Source organism: Spermophilus citellus (genome assembly GCF_964194105.1).
Source record: "Spermophilus citellus genome assembly, chromosome: 7".
In the NCBI taxonomy this organism is placed as follows: Eukaryota; Metazoa; Chordata; class Mammalia; order Rodentia; family Sciuridae; genus Spermophilus; species Spermophilus citellus.
This window is the reverse complement of record NC_138188.1, coordinates 119506383-119524451: the sequence shown is the minus strand read 5'-3', so window position 1 is coordinate 119524451 and position 18069 is coordinate 119506383. Positions and strand designations below refer to the sequence as shown.

Here is an 18069-nt window from a genome sequence, read left to right as displayed (position 1 = left end):
CTCCATCCAGTTACCACCAAATAAGAATGGACCCCATCCATGCCAACCTGGGCTCCCCATCTTGCTCACTGTCCCCTCCCTCCGGCCTTCCACAGCTCATTGGAACTGTAATTCTGCATTAACTGCTCTTCCAATGGGACTCTGCTGGGGCTTGTATCCCCTTGCTCCCTAAAGAGGGAAAAGATAAGTAGACAGCATCCGGTAGTTCGGATGGCTCAGGAGAACCCCAAGACCTTAAAGCCTTTGTTCCTTCATTAAAAGGATTTGGTTCTCAGGTCTTGGAATTTCAAAAGGTGGCTTTGTTCCTGTTACTTTATATTTTCTCATGCATTTAGTTTCTGAGGCAGGAGCACAATAGAAATTTGAATGTCAAAAGATGCATAGGATTCATTCATATTTATAACCTGACTCTTAAGAAAAAAGAGTGAAAACAAGGATCGACTCCCTGGGAAAGGCACTGGAGAGCTAGACCCAGCTCTAGAACCCAGTAGCCTTGTCACCATCACCAAGGCCATTTTCCTTCAAGCCTTCACTTCTCACCTGTGAAGTGAAGGGATGAGGAGGTTGGGGCTCCCTTGCCAGGACTGATGGGGAGTCTCAAGGATTCATTCACATCCTTCCCACCTGTGAAGGCACCTTTATGCAGGCCTATCCGGCCCCACGATCCCAGCATCCTTCTCCACAGTCTTAAATTCTGTGATTCTAATCATGCAGTTAGACAGGAGGAATAGAGCTTCTAATGTTCCATAGCACAGTAGAGTAACTATGGCTGACGACATTTGTATATTTCAAAATAGGTAGAAGAGAGGATTTTTAAAATATTCCCAACCCAAAGAAATGACAAATGTTGGAGGTGATGGATATGCCAATTACCCTGGTAAGATCATTAAACATTGTGTACATGCATGGGAATGTCACATTGCGCTCCATATATATGTACAATTACTGTCAAATAAAAATGTGAAAAAGTCTTCTATTCTTATTCAAGCAAATATATACTTACTGAGAGCGTCTGCCATGCTCACTGTCTGCTCTGGTGGGCACTGGGCACTGTGAAGCAAGCAAGAAAGAAACAGAAGACATTATTTCTTAGTTCAAGGAAAACCAATTGGAAGAGAGACCTGTTTGCATTAGTGCAGAGATTGCATAATAGATACATTTTTGAAGAAATGCTGTTTTGGTGTCCATGCGCTTTTAGGAATTCCAAATAAACCCACAAAACACTGCTTAGGGAAGTGCTGGGAGGAATGCTTTAATTAATCCACCGAAATGCTTTGAAATGGCAAATCAAGGGCCTCTTTGTAAATGGGGGGATCAGTGACTTGGGAAACAATTGATTCTCTTAAATGTTTGAAACATTTTTGTCATAGTTTCACAATATTAATTTGTCCTATTATAGAGAGGGAAAACGGCCTAGAGACTTTCCAAAGGATCACATTTTCAGAATGAATGGAATCTAAAATCTGAACGAAAAGCAGAATTCCCTCTGCCTGAAATGCTTTGTTACTCATTTCATGTCAAAATTTTAGCCATCTTTGAAGGTTGAGCTCAAATATGACCTCATTTATAATAATGATTCCCTCCTGTAAGTCTGTGTGGCTGACCATCTGTCTGCCTTAGCGCCTCCGGCACCTTTTTCCTTGCATTATAGAAGTTTGTATACTTGCCATCTTTTGCCCTGGTCTGGGCTCCCTGAGGTCATGATCATGTCAAATTCACTCGCATCCTATGCCCTGTAAGTATCAGAGTTCTGTACCATGTTAAGTCAGTTAGGTTACAGGTTCAGTTTTTCTAACGGAGACCCCAAATTATAATGCCTGAAACAAGTTAGAGATTTTTTTCTTGCTTACATTAAAACAAACAAAACTAAACTTTAGAGAGACTAGGGTTAGTAGAGTAGCTCTAAAGTGCTGGTCTCCTCCGTCTCAGCTAATGCCAGTCTCCTTCACTAGACGGCTAGAGCAATACCTGTATTGTCTTACTCACCATTGTCTGTCACATCTGTCACACAACCGGACGGAGGATGGATGCTGTGAGCTATCAAGTGAGAAAGTCCTTGTAAACTGCTCCTGGTAATTATTATTTAAAAATAAGATGTGGATATAAAACAGAACAGAAAGCAGGTGAAGGAAGTGGCAGTGAATCCTACCAGTCATCAAGGGGGAACTGAATTTGATTCTAAGCTTCTTGGAAACCAAGCAGAAAAAGAGAACAGTTTGGGTTACTGAAATTATTATTTTTTTTTTTCTAAAAAAGACAAAACTTGTGAAGTCCTTTGCAGAAGACAACTTCTTTTCTTGGGGGTTTTATTTAAATGAAAATATTGTTTGCTCCCAGGTGAGTGTTTAAGAATAATGAGATCTCTCCTAACTTGAGAGAGGAAAAAAGAAAGGAAAAAATGCAGCCTCTTCCTGTCTCTGGCAAGTGGCCTACCTACCTTTATAGACCGCCTGCCCCTCTCTCCACATCCCCCGCCCCACTCCCATGCAGGCTTTGGTTCTCTGCTTCTCACTTTTACTCTCACTATTCTACCAGAGCCGCCGTAGTGAAACTCAACGTGTCAATGAAAGTCAATGTGTCCTGCATCTTCCTCTGCTTTAGTCTTCATTATGCTAGACATTTCTTTCCCAGCCGATACACCTGACTTTGATCAGTTCATACCCCTTGATTCTGTTGTACTCACGTCTAATGGTTTTCTTCCTATGTTCCTAGATGCTCTTCCTCATTCTCTTTAAAGGCTGCTTGAGCTCTAATCTTCTATCAATGTTGGCATTCCTCTGTTTTTAATTTTCTTCTTTGACCCTTTCTTTCTTTTAATTCTCTAGTAATGTCTGTCTCTCTCTCTCTCTCTCTCTCTCTCTCTCTCTCTCTCTCTAGGAAATGTTATCTATTCCTATGGCTTTAATTCATTCTCTGGATTCTGATAATGCCCAGTTTGGGATCTTTAAACTGGATTATTTACCTGAATTTTAAATCCATATATTTAAGCTCCTCCTAGATATACTATACAGAACCCTGAATTCTACATGCCTCAAGTATTTTCCCCTCTCCTAACGTTTTTTTTTTATCATTTTAATTTGAAGGTTTATTGCTAATAGTCATGAGAATATAGATAATATGAATATGTTCTTAGGCAAATACAACTTAGTAAATTGATAAAAGTAAACAGCTATTCATATTCTTATATTAAGTATTACATCTATAATTGAAGGCTCTCAGGCTCTCCCATGGATGCAGTTGGCTTTTACAAACAAATTCTATAAAAGAATTCAAAAGAAAATATGATAGCAGTCTGAGTTTTCTTTAGATTTCGAAATGAATGCTTCCCAGTTTTAAACAGTATGATTACTTAATGAAATATAACATGGCTTTATAAGGAAGTAAGATTACTAATTTTTCTCCTGAAATGGAGGCAAAATTCTGAGTTTTATCAGATAAAATTATGGTTTGGAAAGGACATAAGATTACAATCAAGTGTTTGTGTACCTAGAGAATCTGAACTAATGAATAAAACAGTTTATATGTAAATTTAGCAAGTTTACTGACTATAAGGTCTGCATAAATCTCCTAACACTTTTATTCTCGTAATCCTCATGTCAGTGAAGGACTCTAGCTTCTACCCAAAAGGCTGGAATCTTGACATTTTTAATGCTCCTTTGCTCTGAAACCTATCCCCTAAGGCTTTATCACTGAGTCCTATTAACTCTACTTTCTAAATATCTCTAAAATCAGTCTGCTACTCCCTATTCTCAAATTTCACTACCTGAGTGTGGGCCCTTAGATTTCTACCACAACTCTTAGCTGGGCCCCCTGCCCCAGCCTGGCCTTTCTTCAAGTTGATTTTCCACAAAGCAGTCCAGGTGGTTGGTCAGTTGGTCTTCCTGTCTATCTATTCATCTTTCTCCCTCTCCCTCTTTTTCTCTTTTCTCTCTCTCTCTCTCTCTCTCTCTCTCTCTCTCTCTCTCTCTCTCTCTCTCTCTCTCCCTTCTCTTTCCTTCTCTTTTGGTGGTACTGGGAATTGAACACAGTGCCTTGTGCATTCTAGGCAAATACTCTATCACTGAGCTACATACCCAACCCTTTTAATTTTGAGAGATAGTCTCATTGAGTTGCCCAGGTTAGCCTTCAACTTGCCTGTCCTCCTGCTTCAGCCTCCTCAGAGATTACAGCTGGAGCCTCTGTGTGGGCTCAAGTGGTTATTTATAAAGCAATATTCTGAACTTGTATTGTCCTGCTGAAAACTTAACAGTGGCTCTCCATGACATTCAGAATAAAGTTCTGACTCCATAATGAGACTTAGCGGCCCTGTCTGACCTAGCTCCTACCTATCTTCCAGCCTTATCTCATTCTTCCTCCCAAACCCTGCTCCAAAATACTATACACCCTCCCATGAGCTTCTTCTGCTCTTGGTGGCACCTGGCTCTCTCCTGCCTCAGTGTCATTGTAAGTGCTCTCCCTATCCATCCACACTTCTCCTAGATTACTCTAATGACCTTTTCACTCTCACTTGAGAAATACTACAAATATGTAATTCAACAAATATAGACTGAACACCCACTCCTCAATCACAGGCATTTGTGGCACAACAGCAAGCAAAAAATACATGGTCTGCCCCGCATGGCCCATGTCAAATAGGACTTCCTTGCCCTTCTAAGAATGTGTTGTCTTCTCATGGAACTCCATCTGTATCTCACAGGGCACTGTCTCCAGTTTTTTTTTTTTTTTTCAGTGAGTTTTAAATCAGGGTCTAAATGGAGGTCAACAGACTTTTCCCATAAAGAGACAGATGACAGATGGTAAATATTTGGCTTTTCAAGACATACAGTCTCTGTCAGAATTACTCAGCTCTGTGGTTGTAGAGAGAAAGCAGACATAGATGATATGTCAATGAACTGGCATGGCCGTGTGCCGATAAAATTTTATTTACAATAACACCTGGTGCGCCAGGTTTGGCCTACTGGTCACAGTTTGCGGACCCTGAACCTAGGCATCTACCCTAGGATATTCTTTTGTATTGACAGTACTGGCATTGCATTTGATCTTGAAGCTTACCAATAAGGATTCGTTGGATAAATAAGTGAAAGGTAAAGGAACAAAATATTCTATTCTTCTCCCTCTGTGGTCATGACTCCTTGGTCAATATGTGCTACACATTCATTCTGTACAGCCAGTGAAGACTGCTCCTCCTACCTGGTAGGATGGTTTTCATTTAAATATCTGTATAAGCAAATACTGTATCACAAATCTGGGTTTCTTTGGTGGTAGAGTTTTAAATCCTTTGTCATTACCCCCAGTCATTCCCTACAACACAATGTATGCTCTCTTCCTAATTATGATTGCTAAGCTCTTTATTATCTGGATATGATTCATGAGTTTATTAAAGACTTCAGACTTCATTTGTGTGTGTATAGATGTACAGGCATACCACAGAGATAGTGCAGGTTTGGTTCCAGACCACCACGATAAAATCAATATTGGAATAAAGCAAGTCACATGAGTTTTTGGTTTCCCAGGACATATAAAAATTATGTTTACTTTGTACTATAATCTATTAACTGTACAATAGCACATCATCATTATGTCACGTCTAAAAATGTACATACCTTAGTTAAAAATACTTTACTAGTAAAAAATGCTAATGATCATCTGCGCCCTTGTAAATCATAACTATTTTGCTGGTGGAGGGTCTTGCCTTGATATTGATGACTGCTCATCCATCACCTGTGGCAATTTCTGAAAATAAGATAAAATCAAGTGATTCTTCCTTTCATAAAAGATTTCCCTACAGCGTGCGATGTTGTTCATAGCACGTTTCAACAATGTTCACAGCATCTTCGCCCTTTTTTTCTGCTCATCCATATGAAGCAATTCCGTGCCTGTTAAAAGTGTTTTTATTATTATTATGAGATCACAGCATTTCAATCACACCTTCAGGCTCCACTTCTAATTTGCATCCTCCTGCCATTTCTACCACACCTGCAGTTACTTCCTTCTGTGAAGTCCCAAACTACTCAAATCCATCCACAGACAGGAATGGAATGGACTTTTTCCAAATTCCAGTTAATGTTTATTTATTTATTTATTTTTTCCCACCTCCTAAGCATCACAAATGTTCTTAGTGGAATCAAGAATGGGAAATCCTTATTTATTTATTTATTTATTTATTTATTTATTTTTATTGGTTGTTCAAAACATTACAAAGCTCATGACATATCATATTTCATACATTAGATTCAAGTGGGTTATGAACTCCCATTTTTATCCCAAATACAGATTGCAGAATCATATCCGTTACACATCCACATTTTTACATAATGCCATATTAGTAACTGTTGTATTCTGCTACCTTTCCTATCCTCAACTATCCCCCCTCCCCTACCCTCCCATCTTCTCTCTCTACCCCATCTACTGTAATTAATTTCTCTCCTTGTTTATTTTCCCATTCCCCTCACAACCTCTTATATGTAATTTTGTATAACAATGAGGGTCTCCCTCCATTTCTATGCAATTTCCCTTTTCTCTCCCTTTCCCTTCCACCTCATGTCTCTGTTTAATGTTAATCTTTTCTTCCTGCTCTTCCTCCCTGCTCTGTTCTTAGTTGCTCTCATTAGATCAAAGAAGACATTTGGTATTTGTTTTTTAGGGATTGGCTAGCTTCACTAAGCATAATCTGCTCTAGTGCCATCCATTTCCCTGCAAATTCCATGATTTTGCCATTTTTTAGTGCTGTGTAATACTCCATGGTGTATAAATGCCACATTTTTTTTTATCCATTCATCTATTGAAGGGCATCTGGGTTGGTTCCACAGTCTAGCAATTGTGAATTGTGCTACTATAAACATCGATGTGGCAGTATCCCTGTAGCATGCTCTTTTAAGGTCTTCAGGGAATAGTCCGAGAAGGGCAATAGCTGGGTCAAATGGTGGTTCCATTCCCAGCTTTCCCAGGAATCTCCATACTGCTTTCCAAATTGGCCACACCAGTTTGCAGTCCCACCAGCAATGTACAAGAGTACCCTTTTCCCCACATCCTCGCCAGCACTTGTTGTTGTTTGACTTCATAATGGCTGCCAATCTTACTGGAGTGAGATGGTATCTTAGGGTGGTTTTGATTTGCATTTCTCTGACTGCTAGAGATGGTGAGCATTTTTTTCATGTACTTGTTGATTGATTGTGTGTCCTCCTCTGAGAAGTGTCTGTTCAGGTCCTTGGCCCATTTGTTGATTGGGTAGTTTGTTATCTTATTGTCTAATTTTTTGAGTTCTTTGTATACTCTGGATATTAGGGCTCTATCTGAAGGGTGAGGAGTAAAAATTTGTTCCCATGATGTAGGCTCCCTATTGGGAAATCCTTTCTAGAATATTTTCCATTAATTTATCCAGCTGCATCAGAGGTGCCTATAGCTTTTGTAGCTATATAGTCTTATGAAATGTATATCTTAAATAATAAGGCTTGAAAGTCAGAATTACTCCTTGGGCTACAGAATGGATATTGTGTTAGCAGGCATGAAAAAAACATTAATCTCCCTGTACATCACCAACAGAGCTCTTGGGTAACTGGGTGAATTGTCAATGAGTAGTAATATTTTGAAAGGAATCCTTTTTATTTTTCCTTCTGAGCAATAGTTCTCAACAGCAGATTTCAAATAGTTATATACTATAAACAAATGTCCTTATTTATCTTTATTGTTCTATTTATAGAGCATAGGCAAAGTAGCTTTACTCTAATTCTTAAGGGTTCTAGGATTTTCAGTGACTGAGCATTGGCTTTAACATTACATCCCCAGCTGCACTAGCCCCTATCAAGGAGGTAAGCCTATCCTTTGAAGCTTCAAAGCCAGGCACTGCCTTCTCTTCTCTAGCTATGGAAGTCCAACGTAAGGCTGGACTTCAGCAATCCCCTTCCTCAATTCTCTCAGCTCAGCTTCCAAGTCAGCACTTGCTGCTTGCCCCTCACCTTCACGCTGTGGAGAGTTTGTTTCCTTAAACCTCATGAACCAACCTCTGCTAGCTTCATACATTTCTTCTGCAACTTCTCGCCTCTCTCAGCCTTCATGGAATTGAGGAGAGTGGGGGCCTTGCTCTGGATTAGGCTTTGGCTTAATGGAATGTGGTGGCTGTTGATTTTCCATCCAAACCACTAAAACTTTCTTCAAATCAGCAATGAGTCTGTTTCACTCTATTATCATTCATGTGTTTCCTGGGGTGACACTTTTATTTCCTTCAAAAACTTTCCTTTGCCTTTACAACTTGTCTAACTGGCATAAGCAGCCCAGCTTTGGGTCCATCTTGGCTTTGACAGGTCTTCCTTCTAAGCATAATCATTTGTGATTTTTTAAATTTAAGGTGAGACCTATGCAACTCTTCCCTTTCACTTCAACACTTATGGGCCATTTTAAGGCTACTCATTGGCCTAATATAAATATTGTTGAGTTTTAGGAAAAGGGGCAGCTCAAGAAGCTGGGGGAGGGAGGTACAGCCAGTTAGTGGCAGTTGGGACACACACATTTATCAATTAAGTCTGCACTTTTATGGGTGCAGTTTATGGCACTGCAAATATTTACAATAGCAACATCAAAGATTGCTGGTCACAGGTCACCATAACATATATAATAACTATGAACAAGTTTGATATATTGAGAGAATCACCAGAAGGTGACAGAGACACAAAGTGAGAATGTACTCTTGGACACATGGTGCTGATAGATATGTTCAGTGCAGGGTACCGCAAATTTCTAATTTGTAAGCAACGCAAGATCTGAGAAGCACCATAAGGTGAAGGGTTATAAAACAAGGAACACCTATAGTAATTCCTTTGTTCCATAAATATTTATTCAAACTTAACCTTAAAATCTTTCTAAAACACATGGGATATTTAGAGAAAATTGTCAATTAAATCAACATATAAGGGCTGGAGGTGTGGCTCAAGCAGTAGCGCGCTTGCCTGGCATGTGTGCAGCCCGGGTTTGATCCTCAGCACCACATAAAAACAAAGATGTTGTGTTTGCCGAAAACTAAAAAATAAATATTAAAAATTCTCTCTCTCTCTCTTTAAAAAAAATCAGCATATAAAACACTTATCATGCATAGGGCACTGGGAGAGGATTCAGGGTGCAGTAAAGACAAAGATAACTCAGATAAGGTATTGTCACTAAGGGGCTTACGTTGTAGAAAAGTGAGAACGTGAATAAGTGATTATAACATATTGATGAAAGTTGAAATTACTTGGTGGGGGAGGAATCAGCACAATGCTCTAGAACTTTCATAGGAAGTAAAATTATCTTCAGCCAAAGAGATCAAAGAGGTCTCTGAGGGAAGAGAATTTGACCTAGAAATTGAAAGGTAGGTATCTGGAATATTGGTAGAACGCTAAATGGCTTAAAAGACAGAAATGTATAGGCACACCACAAGTTACTAGAAAGCAAGTTTTAATGAAGCTACGACCAGGGACTGGCTGATAAAAGCGGAGCCAAATCCCTTCAAGAAGGTGCCAAGTCCATTCTGGTCTGGAATGCATTGATAATTGGGACATTATGCTCAGAGACTGCAAATTGACGTTCTGTCGTCATCCCCCTTGGAATAGAAACTCCAATCCTTTAAAGTAATTAGCACCAATTTGGAGCATGTGTGCAAAAATAAATCACCAGTGTCCAAAAACAGATGCATTAAGTTCAATGGTTACAAAGCAAAAGTTCTTTTTTAGCCCCACCTACGTAAACAAAATCAGAAGTAATTAGCATTTAAAAATAGCAGAGAGATAAGGAGAGTTCAATTCCCACTGGAAAATTATTACTTATATAAAAGTTCACAATGATGAGTGTCTTCCTGGTCTTAGTCATGTTATTTCAGTGGCTAAAGGATGGGCTTTCTTTCCTGAAGGTTAGGAGGGAGAACTGTGATTCTGTGCATGTCAAGGGTCAAGGGTCCAAGTTGAAATCTCAAGGTCTGTCTCCTCCCCTCATCACTGTCTCTCATTCCTTCCTCTTCAGCGGTCAGAAGACAATTTGCAGAATCTCGAGTTGTTGGCAGAATCTGCCCCTAGAAACCTCTGTGTGAGGTTGTGTTGGTGTTTAATAATGAGACACCTAGTTGGAGAGAGACTCAGCAATGTGCACTGAAGAAGGGTGGTGGGTGCCATGGTGAGGATGTGGCTTGTCTCTAAAGGGCTTGTTTTGGAGGTTAGGTCCTCGGTGTGCCACTATCCAGGGAGTAGGACCTGCAAGTGGGAGGGAGGTTCTTAGTTCACTGGGGGCACTGACCTTGGGAGGGATTGAAGTAGTTCTCTTAGGATCTTGAGCTAGTTCTTGTGAGTGTGCTTATTATAAAAGACTGAGTCTGATCCCCCAATCTTTCTGGCTTGCTGCCTGACCATGTGATCTCTCCCCTCTCACAGGAGCTTCCACCACTCCCATTCTACCTGCTACGAGAGCTGAGGAAATGCTGGCACTATGCCCTTGAGTCTCCAGGACTATGAGATAAATAAACGTCTTTTGTTTATAAAGTAACCTGGACTTAGGTATTTTATTATAGTAACAGAATACAGACAAATATAGCCATTTCATGAGCTTATCAGTGCACACTTTGAAGTGGCCCTTGACACCTTTCTAGAACATGTTATATCTCAATCAAGGATTGAGTATTACTGTTGTATATGGTATCAGAATGGGGAGACAAACTGCTGTGGAAATGCAAGTGAAAATGTGGGAGTGCACGGTGCCATGTAAGAGCATTGCCTGATAGTTCTACAGGACTTTGGGTGCCAGGTGTGTCAGCAATTTGCTATGTGAACTTGGCTAAGTTGCTTGCTCTTTCTGGGCCTTAGTTCTCCCATCCTTAAAGTTAGGGAACGAATTGGGTCATCTTACTGCTATAGGATCCCATATAGTCTTTTTTTTTTTCTTTTAACCATTTTGAAGACATAACTCACGTCTTTGATTTGCTCTTTTCGTCCACTGACTTGGAAAGACGTGGTGAAGGAATGTTGGGGGAAGGACATATGTAGAACTCAACATTTTTCTATTCCTCATTTATAAAATACATGAAAAATATACTCCATCTTTCCTTTCCCCAAATTTCACAACTTTAGAAACACAGGATTGACATAGAGAACCCAGAAGGTCCTGATTGCAGTAGCATAACAGAACCCACCAAATCATAGTCATTCTGAGAAACAGACAGTGAAAGTTGATGTGATTTTGGAATAGAACTGAGGGCTAAATGGGAAGGGATTTGTTCAAAGTGGCTTGTTAAAGGCAGAACTATGATTCAAACCTCTTGATTCTAAATCGTCTTTCCACCGTTTCTTTCTTCCTCAGCCTTTAGAATGTCTAATCTTGAATTGGGGATTCAAGATTGATTAAAATACATATATTTAAAAAAATATCAGTGGAGTTTTGCAACAGTATAGCATAGTTTAAATCTCTGACCATTAGTTTTTGTTCGGACTTCACTCAATTTTTATATTTTTCCCCCAAATCATTTATTGCTATTGTTGCTTTTCCTAATAATGAATACCAGTCCTTCTGACTGCCCCTCAAAACACACACACACACACACACACACACAGAGTTGGGGTGTTTATTTGTACAGAAACTTGAGACTCATCTCAAATATCTATGGATATCTTCTCACTGGCCACAGTCAGTCTATATTCCTGGCACTTCATCAATTCTTTGCTTCACAATTACCCCAAGAGTTTCTATTTTTCCTACCTACAGACCCATCTCCTCTATTAAGATGTAAGCTCATCAGAAACTGGGAAGATCTTTATATCCTTGTTATTAAGGCCTTAGTGCTACTTAGGTGTGTTTACTGGACAAATGAATAAATAAAAGAGCTCCGTTAGTATCCAGTGGTGCCCTCATAGCCCTGAGAGCCATGGCAAGATTAGCAGTGACTTTTGTTTCATTCTTTATGAGGAAGCAAGATGGTCAAAGAAGGGCCCAGGGCTAGGGGTGTAGCTCAGCGGCAGAGCATTTGCCTCGAATGTGCAAGGCCCTAGGTTCAGTCCCTAGCACCTCCTTCCCACCTAAAGAAGGGCAGAGCTGCCTTGGTTCTGTCTGATCTGTCTTCATGGCTGTGATTTCATAGCACTCTTCATGACTACTCACGCATGGCCTAAGTACAGAGAGTGACCCTGTCCAGACTTAGGAGATGGGGGAAAGGGCAAGAAGACTACTCATAAACTTTGGGTTGCCAGTCTCAGCATGAGGGCATACCTAAGCCAACCCCCCCCCCCCAGTGACTTTGGCCAGGGTCCTAGATCTGTTCTCTGTGCATCAGCATGGGTCAACTTGGCCTCTGGGAGGGAAAAGTGTCAAGGGTCAGGCACCAGGGGTGTTTCCAGAAACAGTGTTGACAAGAGTGGGAAACTGTAGCCTCTTTGCTCAGACACTTGGAGGCAGAAGGAAGGGAGAGCATAAACAAAAAGCCATCAAACTTCTGTCCAGTGTTGCAGGCAGGAAAGCAGAGGGCTTCTGAATGTTGGTAAAAAGAGAAGTTGGCATGGTGATGGGGAGTGACAGAAAGTCCTTGTGGACAGGAAGGAGAGGTAGGTGTGGAGTGAGGGCAGAGGAATAAGAGGCAGAGACAGAAAGATTGAGAACTTATAGCTACGAGAGTACAGAGGAAGAGGGAGAGAAAGGAGAGAGGTTTTCTCATTTTAAAGGAGAAAAGAGCAAAGTACAGACATCCAGAGAGAATATAGCTGAGGGTGGGAGTGAGAGAGAAATCTGGAGAGGAAAGAGAAGCAATGAGAGCAAGATGCAGGGCCACTTAGGGCTGGCCTGGCCTGCTGGGCTCAGGAAACTTTCTTTTGTAAGCCTGGCACAAGGAAGATCTGTGTGCAGGGGAAAATGTGCTGACTCCTGCCCAGGGCCTGTCAGAAGACAGAAACAGATCAATTAACCTGGGTGGGGCTCTCCTGACGGTGTTCAGTGCCTGGCCAGGCCAGGCCAGGCCAAGGACTCTCACATGGTCATTAAGCTATTAAAGGGCCATCAGCTGCAGGTCAGGATTAGCCTCTTACCTTGAGAAAAACCCTCTTCCTGTGTGATGAGGTAGCTCACCTCCACTGGCCTGACCACTACCTCTCTTTCAGGCCCAGCTCAGGACCTAGTTAGTTATCTCCCCTTGATTTAGAAAATGGGCCTTTTGGAACCTGTGGGCTTTGAGGAACCTCTAGAAGCCAGCACAGCCCACTACAGTTAATTGGTGGATTGATTCTGGGCCATATTTGTGGGTGGAGCAGCAATCATTTGGAGAAGAATATTCCCATACAGCTTAGAGTACTAGACGCATACTCTAGGGAGAAAGGTGTCAGCACCTAGAAGACCTTTGAAACCCAAACTAGGTAAAAGCTGGCTTTAGAATTCACACATTCAATGTTTCTCAACATTTTTTGAGCATCTACCATGCATGGGGCGCTATGCGGGAGGCTGAGGGTACAGAAAGAAGTAAACATGTTCAGTACTCTCTGGGGACAGCAAGGGATCCCCAACTTAACAGAAGCACTTCAGGAGCTCATAAGTGATGGTGGCTGATTCTGTTTTGAGGTTAGCAACACATCTGGGAAGGGCACATTTGAGCATGGCCTTAAGGACTGAGTAGGATCCACCAGGGAAAGCAGAGAGAGCCCAGGCAAGGAGAGGCACAGATCAAAACCAACAGGCGTGACAGTGTAGTTAGGCTCGCCTGGAGGATGAATTGTCAAAGACAGGGAAGACCCCACAAGGCATGGGTGAATGGAAATAGGGGCCAGACAAGGACAGGCACATAGAAACTGAGACACCCAAGGTTTTGGTTAGAAGGAAACTTGGAAGATTACCTAGACGATTGACATTTAGAAAAAAACAAACATTTGTGGGTGAAGTAGAATTTATTGACACATGCCTGGCACTGGGTGTGGCCGAAGGGGACATTATAATAAGGTTGACATCTCAAACTAATCATGTTTCTCCATAAAAACCTGAATGTTCTGCCTTGTGTAGACCCTCCTGCCTTCTCAGTCCTTTTTCTCTTGCTTCTCTCCCAACTCCAGTCCTTGCCCGTCCCTCCCAGACTGCCCCAGGACTGATGGAATCTCTGTGCTGGGTCTCCTCAGCCCTGGCCTTCAGTCTCATGTGGGTAGGGGTAGGTCCCTGGAAGACTAGAACCTCCTGTGCAATCAGATCCATCTTCCTAAGAAGGCAGATGTTAGCTCATTTGTCATTGAAAAGTTCTAAAAGCACTAAGAAGTAAAAATCAGCCTTGCCCAGTTCTTTTTTACAAATTAGATGAAGTGAGAAGTAAAAGTTTTCTCCTTCAGTCTGTGAGCATTTATCAATCAAGATGCTTTTCTAAGTTAAATCAAATTTATAACAGTGTATATGTGCATTAGAATCACATACCTATTTATAATAAATTATGACATACACATTAACTTTTCTATTTTAAAGTGTACTGTGGAAAAAAAATTCCCAATTCTGTACCTCATTTACAGTCTAGTATTCCATAGACTAGAAATGTTGTCAGCTACTTTTCCATTGATAGACATTTATGATGATTTCACTTGTTTGCTTTTACAAACGATGCTGTCATAAACATCTTTATACACCTTTCCATTATCTCTATAGAATGGATTTTCTAGAGGTTAGATTGTTAAATAAAGAGAATGTACATTTTAAATCTTATTAGGAATCACATCATTCTCTCTCTTTTTTTAAAGATTGTACTGGTTTAATTGAAATGTATGATATGTCAAGATCATTGTACTGTCATGTGTAACTAATTAAAACAAACAACAACCAAAAAAAAGGTTTTACTGGTTCATACTCTAAACAGCTATTGCATGAGGTTCCTCTTCCATAATCGCCCTCTTGCCCTGGTACTGCCTCATCACACAACAGGTGAGGAAATGGCGAAGTTAGTTGTCTAATAGCACACACCTATATATTGGCAATGCTGGGACCAAGATTCCAGGTCTGTTGTCACTACACAATAAGGTAATGCATGTGGAATATTAAGAACAATGCCTAGCACCAAGCAAGGGCTCAATAAATGTTCATTATCGCTACTATGGAAGTACACTGCTCAAACTGAGGCCTGTTACAAGTTTTAGGAACTGGATTACTGTGGATGATGAATTATAAAGGAGAGAGAGCAGAGGCAAGGAGGCTTCAGGTAAGTTTTCCCAGTCTGGATAAGGTCCCTTCTTTTTGTTCTCCTGCCATTCTCCCTGACTCCTTGCAACCTCAAATTTGCCACTGATTAATTGTCCACCGCAATACTTTCTCTGGAGGACAAAAAAGTGAGAGTGTGCTCTCTGCCATCAGGGACTGGAGACTGCAGGCTAAAGTGCTACAGTCACCTTCAGAAGTCCAACAGGAATTTAAAATGATATACTTCCGAGGCTGCGGATCACTCACGTGGCTGTTTTATACCTGAAGGGTCTCAAGGAAAAAGAGCCAGTTATTACTTATTACTTATATTGTGATTCTCCTCAATTAGGTCAGAAACTCCTTAAGGGAGGGCCTCTAACTTAATTTTTTTTTTATTATCCCCTCCAACATGAACTAGTGTGTTGAGGCAAACGCTGCACAAATTTAATATGCACAAGGTGGGAAAAAGTTCAGGGTCTGGTTTTTGGTGTGATTTGAGGAAGTCACTCCCTTTAGAGTTGTGCCTTCTAGAAATCAATTGATTAAATTACCACGTGATGACAAGTCAGTTCCACCTTTGCAAAGTGAAGAGCTGTCCTCAGAACTGTCCCTTGGCCAGGAAAATGCTGGCCTCTCTGCTGCACAGCCTGTCAGAGCATCCACGCAGTCTTTAGCTGCAAGTTGTGGATCGGGGTAGGCCAGAGAAAAGTGCCTGGGGAAATGGGATTCGAGAAGGTAAGAGCCACTGGAAGAACTTGGCCCCAGAGCCGAGGACTTCTCAATCAATATGCATGACTTTCAGAATTCCTATTTTAATCAGCGAAACGGAAATGAAATTCCCAATGTAGCTTTTAGTTCAAAAAAATAAATTACAAGTGGTATATGATATTCATGCATACCATTTCCTCTGAAATTCTTTTTAAGAATTGAAGAAAATAACCATATAACACACTGGAAAGAACACTAGCCTAGGAGTCCAGAGATTTAGTTTCATGCCCTAAATTTATCACCTGGTAGCTGTGTGATCAAAAGCAGTCAGTTCCCCCATCTTACCTCATTTCACTTATATATAAAGTGAGAGAATTGATGGTATGTAAGCTCCTCTCAACCCCAATAAAAGTTGAGTGGATAATTCCCTGGGTAGTGTCAGAGACTCCTGCATTTATCCATCCATCCTCTCCACAAATATTTAGTCAGTTCCTACTTGGACAGTGTGCATGTGATGTGAGCCCTTCTGCTCTGAGTCGAAAGAGTGACGGTATCATCCTCCTCATTGTTCCCTCCTTTCTGCTTCTAGCATCTCACTCATCACATCCTTATGCAGTTCACGCTTCACTTGTTTCTGAGCAACTCCTTGGCAGAGATCTGATAAAGTCAAGCCATCCTTGAATATCAGAAACCTTGAGGGGCTTCCTACTGCCTTAAGGGAGAATTCCAAACTTCTGTACTGGACTTGATGCTATCTTTCCAATAAACTCTGCTAATGAACTCATCTTTAATCTCACTCTCTTCCTCTCAGCCCTACTCACACCTAAAATGTCGCCCTTCAGCCACACCACACAGTGACCTCACCCGGTGCCTTTGAAGGTCAGATATTCCTCCAGTGCACCACTTGCCCCTCCTCCCCTGCCTGCCTAAAGGGTCTGGTCTGCTTTTCAAGCTCTAGTTCAAATTCTTTCGTTCCTAAGAACATTTGCAGAGAACCAGATCCACCCATTTAGAATTAATTTTCACCTGTTCCCCAGATCTTCCCTGCAGTGAAGTTCAAACTCGTGCTGGATCTTTAGTGCAGGGGTTTTGTGAACCCTGTGAACCTCACAGAACACTGTGAGGTTCTAGGGAGAAGTGTCCAGTTTTGGATTTTTGACCCTCCACAGCACAGAGATCTTCATGCTTAACACTTAAGGTCACTCGGCACTGGCAGTTACCATAATGCCAGTGACAGCATGGGCCTTATGATACTCCACATTCACTCAGATAACGAAATGCAGACAAGTAAACCACCCAAGGCAACCCCAGTAAAAGGACAAAGGCTTGAACCTCTTAAGACTAGTCTACACTGCTTCCCTACAAGGGGCCATGCTATGTGCTGAGTGGTTTGGTAGCTATTCAGAGAAGAGGTTTGCAGGGAGCCATCCATGAAAATCTCATGAGTATCTTCTGTCGGCATGAAGCCAGGGAGATTTTAGGGTTAACCTTGGGAACTATCCGTGGCTCTCCCACGCAATAGATTGCCCAAGGCACAGGACCTTTATCTTCACTCTGCTAGGAGATCTCTCATGGTTGCTTTGGAGATGGACTTAACCCGTCAGGAACTGGACAGCCCACCTTTAATCTTTTTTGGAGAAGAACATCTGTGGAAGGCCTTTGATGTCCCCCTGATATAAATAAAGCAAACGCAGCTTCATTTTGCCAGAGTATAGAAGCTCGATCTGTGTGATCGGCTTATCCATCCCGCCCCCACTTTTTGAAATTATTTTCTGTGTCCTGTGGTTTTTTTCGTTGTTTTATTCTTTTTTAGCTTTTATTTCTTAGCCAGTCCATTCCACCGAGGGGAACCCCATTTCCATCGCCTACGAGGGATACAGGCGTGAGAGGTTGAAGATGTACTTAACAAAAGTTTCCTGATTAGCTAGGGACATTTCAGAAGTGTTTGGAAGGAGCTGACATCTGATCTGATCCCTGAGGACAAAGTGGGAATTTGACAAAGAACAAGTTTAAGGTGTACTAATAAGAGAATAAAATGAGAGAGGAGTCCCCCACCAAGTGAAGAAAGGACGTCTGTGAGGAGAATATGAGAGTCGCTTCTCCAGCTAGACTGTGAGTAGATGAGGACAGGAAACACCTTGGTCCTGCTTAGAGCTGTATCTCCATTGCCCATGGCCATGGAGCGCATGCTAGATAAATATATTGTAGAAATTAATCTGCTCAATA

General features: G+C 41.3%; 1 protein-coding gene across 1 annotated transcript in view; it reads left to right on the top strand.

Annotated features, from left to right (window-relative positions):
• The window catches only part of LOC308653193 (uncharacterized protein), a 223399-nt gene that overhangs the window by 36284 nt on the left and 169046 nt on the right, over positions 1 to 18069 (top strand). The window lies entirely within an intron of this gene.